The sequence below is a fragment of the Pteropus alecto genome, unplaced genomic scaffold (assembly GCF_000325575.1).
Source record: "Pteropus alecto unplaced genomic scaffold, ASM32557v1 scaffold146, whole genome shotgun sequence".
Lineage (NCBI taxonomy): Eukaryota > Metazoa > Chordata > Mammalia > Chiroptera > Pteropodidae > Pteropus > Pteropus alecto.
The window spans coordinates 26,740,534-26,746,053 of record NW_006442107.1 but is presented as its reverse complement, the minus strand read 5'-3'; the positions used below and the strand labels follow the sequence as shown (position 1 = coordinate 26,746,053).

Genomic DNA, 5,520 nt, shown 5'->3' with positions numbered 1-5,520 from the left:
CAGCTTCTTATACCATCCATTGTGTTACAGTTGGTTTTGTTTTCATTTCTTTGTTATTCACAATTATTAATAGTCTTTTGTGTCCATAGTGCTAAACAAGGTAAGTGAGCTGGTACGTTGAGTTGAGTTAAGATCACTGCCTGAGTGAGTAGAATGATTATTACAAGGTCTGACATATAAAAACAAAGTGAAAATTTGAGAAATCTTAATTTGTACATTCTGGCCCAGGAAATGGAAATGCTAAAATTACCTCATATTATATTTAAATAATTGTTTTACGTTTCAAAATTTTTTTAGTATCATCTCATTTTACTCATAATTTAGAAGTTTTTCACATCTATATTTTTCTATCACAGAAAACCAAAAGGTTTTTAAATCTAAAGGTTTCTGAACAAGTGAGCAGTAGGCAAATAGTGACATTCAAGGATGAAAAAAGAGTGACATGATCCCAGTGGGGAGAGCTCAGTTTGAAAACTCAGGACAGAATCGCCCTTAACAATTCTGGGGCCTCAGGTAAGAGTGAAAATAAAGGTCCATATTCTTTATGTTTAAACGTTTTAAAAATTATCAACCATGCTAAAAAACTGCTAAATAAAATATGTTCTTTTCTCATATGATTACAAATATACCTTTATGATGAAAATAAAAATATTTGGAAAAATTCATTGTTTTAAGATGATTGGAAATCAGGAAAATTATAAAAAATCACTGAATGTATTTATAATTGCCCATGTCTGAAGATTCTCTCTAAAGACTGGTGATTTGGGATGAGTAACAAAATAAAGGCATATATAACTAATGAATTATTATACATTTATTTCCTGAAGTGTTTTTCCTTGACTACATTTCAGCAAAACCATAACTTTCATACTCATGATAAAAGATTTTACATAATTTGTGGCCTAGTGATAGAAATGGCATACTGTGCAATCTTTTTAAGTTTATTGCTGTCCTTAGATATTTTTTAACTAATTTCAGTTTGAAGAAATTTTAATCTGATAAAATAGTAGCAACTGGAATTGACAGTAAGACTCAAGGCAATACTAATTTTTGGAAATAAACCATTATTTTACATAGCATATTCAAAACATTGTGACAGGGTCAAATATGACATATTATCACCACAAAAATTCCTACAAATTATTTTAATTTTATCATAGAAATTTTTTATTACCTATGTTGTAGTTTTACATTCTCTTAAAGCAATATAAGTTCATAAAATATACTTTAAGGTTTTATTCTTTAAAAAATTCCACTGTTGAGATATTGAAAATATGACAAAAATAGTATTTTATGACTATTTGTTCAAATCTTTTTACATTTTTAAATCTTTTTTTTTTTTATTTAAGGTGAGGCAACCCTTGATTGACCTCACAGATTGCGAGGACCTTGTCAGGTTACAATCTCTTATTTTTTATTTTTTATACCTATAGCACCTGGTCTTCCTAGGTGGTCTCCCATCCAAGAACTAACCAGGTCCAATCCTGCTTAGCTTCTGAGATCAAACAGGATTGGACTTGTTCAGAATGGCATGGCTGTAGACTAAATCTTTTTTAAAAATTGAAACTATATTTGTCAATAACAGTTGGAAAATAATTTTTATAAGTTCTGGATTATTTGCACAAAAATCTTCCACTTTAAAATTATTAAAATAATTTTGTTTTATTTTTTCTAATTTATTTAAATTTGAGATGTCATTTTTGTTGCATTGTTGATATGTAGTTTCCATTTAGAAAAATTTTTGGTGTTGATTATATGTGTCTCATCTTTTTTTCTTGATCGGTTTTGTGAGGAATTTATCAAGAAGCTAACTATTGGCTCTGTTGATTTATTTTTTGTTGATTTCCATTTCATTGATTTATTTTCTTATCTTAAGTTTTTTTTCCTAACTCTCTTTGGATAGAAACTTCCATTCTCTTTCTATGTTCTTGAAATTAACCTTCAGAAAATTGATTTTCAGTTTTTCTTGTTTAATACTATAAATTTTTCTCTAAAGATAACTTTAGCTGCATCCCATACATTTTGACTTGTTGTGTATTAATTATTTTTAAGTTCAAACATTTCTAATTTCATTTTGATTTCATCTCTGACCCATAGGTTATTTTGAATATATTATATAGTTTCCATACATTGTAGGTTTTCTATTTCCTTTCTATTATTAGTTTCTAGCTTAAATCCACTGACATCAAAGATATCTGTTTTATTTCACTGTTTTGAAATTTATTGATACTTGCTTTTTTGATGTAGTATATGGACAATTTTTGCAATGTTCCATGTGTGCTTGATAGCAATACATATTATGTAGTTGTTGGATTCTGTATTTTACATATAAATTACTTAATGTTTTAATATTCTATGTCTTTATATTCTATGACAGACATTATATCTGTCACTGAGAGATATTTGCCAAAATTTACTTCTATGTTTGTGGATGTTTTTTTTATTTCCTTCTTTATTTTTGCGGATGTTTTTTTTATTTCCTTCTTTATTTTCGCAGTTTGAGGCTATATGTATAGCTGTGTATCAATGTATATCTTCCTATTGAATAGATCTTTTTACAAATGTCCTTTTTTTATCTGTCAAGGTCACAGTGGCAGTTGTAGCAGAACCCACACTAGAAATTCAATCCATAGCAAGCATTAAGTATTTATTTAGCACTGTCTATGAGTGACAATGGGTCTGGATCTGAACCAAGCAGCTACCAGGTAGGTAGTCTTGGCCTTAAGAAACACCAGGCCCACCACTAGGGGCATATATTTTGACAAGAATTTTTCCTATTTTTCATATGAAGTTAAAAAGAACTAAGATGAACTAATCTCAATTATTAACAGTTTAGAAGACATGAGTTAGAAAGTCTTAGTTTAAAAGGTATTCCTTATCCACTTATTAAATGAACTATTTATATTTATGTTTCTCTTACTCTGGAAAATCAGAGTATTCATTAAAAAAAACAAAAAAGTGAGCTTTGAATTAACAACTGGCCAATACAGATAAATTGGAAATATAGACACGCATATTAAGTTGTAGATACATTTGTATCCCAACTATAATTTCCTTTTCACTAAGAGAAGTATCTTAAAGATTTAATTCTTTGATAATTGCACATTGTTTTATAATAAAACTAACCACTCATTCAAATATATTGATCACCTACCTTGTGTGAAACTCTCATTACAGGTTATCTTATGAGCCCATTCTCTTCAGGTATAAACAATCCTATTAACTATGTTTATTTTCAGATCACAGAAAGATTGTAGAATGAATTTTACTGTCATAAAAGACAAAAAGAAAACATCTATATATTACAAAATTGACTTGGCAAAAACGTCCTTCCTTTGGAGACAAAAATAGTCAATTTCTTATCCCTAATGGAAAAAAAGATATCTAGAATGAGAAAAACAGGTGGCTCTTAATTACATTTAGATTCTTAGCTGCATGTATGAACAGAGCAAAGAATAGACCCAGCAACATTAGTTATAATGGGCACACTATTAGAACTAGAATATTATTGATTTTTTTTTTTAGGTAGTAGCAAAAATATTTAGAAACATGCAAAAAATGCCTGTTAAGGTCTATATTTATTAGAAAATCTCTAAATCAGCTAATGGAATGACAGCAAATATTGACTGGAATAGCATGGAAAGATGACAATTATTAATTTACAGATGGCCTTTTCTCTAGTTGGCTGAAACCAACATGACTTTGGAACAGATGTATAACTCCAAATGCCAGAAGCCATCCCAGATGGCATGACAAATCTACTTAAGAATACATTTCAAGGATAATTTATACGGTAAGGGCAACATTTTAAAAATTTGAGATTTACTTTCATTTCCATGTACCAGCATTATTCTCTCAGGGGGCGTTTAAGGTGTATCTAAGAGCCAGGATTTAGATAAACAAATTCCACTAGATTCTTTTTTTTGAAACTTGCTATCCAAGCTTGAAGATTGTAGAGTCATCTATTTAAGACCATAACTTAAATAAAATGAACAAATATATGCAAAGCACGTTGCTAAGAGTCTCAGGATAAAAATAAGGTTAAAATACACGGTACCTGTTGCTATACTCTATTAGTCGAACATTATCAGAGAAAATTACATAACAGTACAGGTATGTGTACAAGTTTATGATCTCCAACCTCAATCCGGTCCTCAGTGTGACATGACAACATTTATAGTTTCCTTTTCTTGGTTGCTCTCTTTCCCACATGGCCAACTCTTAGTGCTAACAATTCTCTACATGGTCCCAAAACTATTCCTGCTCTTCTTCTCAGGAGGCGACTATGCCTTCTACTTCATGAAGCAAATAGAGGTTCCATCCACAATACCAAACTGCAATATTTTCTTTATGTCATTCCCTTCTTTCTTAGTGGAAACATTTATCTTTCCTCTTATCAAGCTATTCTTCCCACTTGTGTCTTGAACCCTCATTTCTCTAATCTCTTATACAACTTAAAATTATTTTCTATTTCCTAAAGCGTTAATCTCTTCTGCATTGTTTTCTTATTTTCTTTTAAAAGTACTCTCTCTCTCTAGCCACCACTCTTTTCATAGCCATGCTTTCTATATTATCCCTCCAAGGTATTCTTTCACATTGCTGACATAATTATCTTTTTAGAAGATAAATATGATCTCATTAAAATCTTTCAATAGCTTCTTATAACCTAGACAAAGTGTCCATGTTATCTACCATCTTTCTCACCTTTGGTCTCATTGAGCTATTCTGTTTTTCAACATTTCTACACCCTAAATTTAGTTTCTTCTCCCACTCTTCTGTTTAAGACTTCCTGTTCAGGTTCCTTTTGCACCTGCTTATGAGTGTTAATGTTCCTCTAAGTACCAGCCTTAGCCTTGTTCTCCTCTTAATCTTTACTGAATTATCTCTGTACCTTGATGGTTTTGAGAGCCATAGATATATAACTGTACCTTCTTGAGACACAAATGTATCCAGCACCTAAGAGGCTCTAGCGAGTATTCTGTAAACATTTAAAATTCAGTATGTGAATTTTCTTCTTGATAGTAATCCTTCTTCTTGATAGTAATATTATTAATGGCTAAGATCTCTTGAAGACTATCCTAGATGCTTAATATACATTATTACTATCAGCTCTATTTTCAGTTGAACACAATGAGAGAGAAAAGCATTAAATGGTTTTCCCAAGATTACAAGGCTAGTAAGTGAGTGAATGCTCTTAACCATGACACCTATGGCAAACTATGGTATATGAGTCTTACCATGCCAATTTCTTAGACTAGATTTTCATTATTTTTTACCAGATTTAGTATAATACCCTTCTAATTGTTCCTCCAAGATATTCTCCATATGGCTGATGGAATTACTTTTTTAGAAAATAAACATGATCTCATTAAAACCTTTCAATGGCTTCTTATGACCCATGACAAAGTACCAGATATTAAATATGAATTAAAAATTTTTCAAAATATGTCACCGGCAGTCATGTCTCATCTTCAGCTGATGACCCATTGTTTTGGGGATCTGTTACTTTGCTTCTGTTTT

At 30.6% G+C, this 5,520-nt stretch overlaps 1 pseudogene; it reads right to left on the bottom strand.

The window, feature by feature from the left end:
• Positions 1-1,424: 1,424 nt before the first annotated feature.
• LOC112469443 lies at positions 1,425-1,543 on the bottom strand (annotated as a pseudogene).
• Between the last annotated feature and the right edge of the window lie 3,977 nt (positions 1,544-5,520).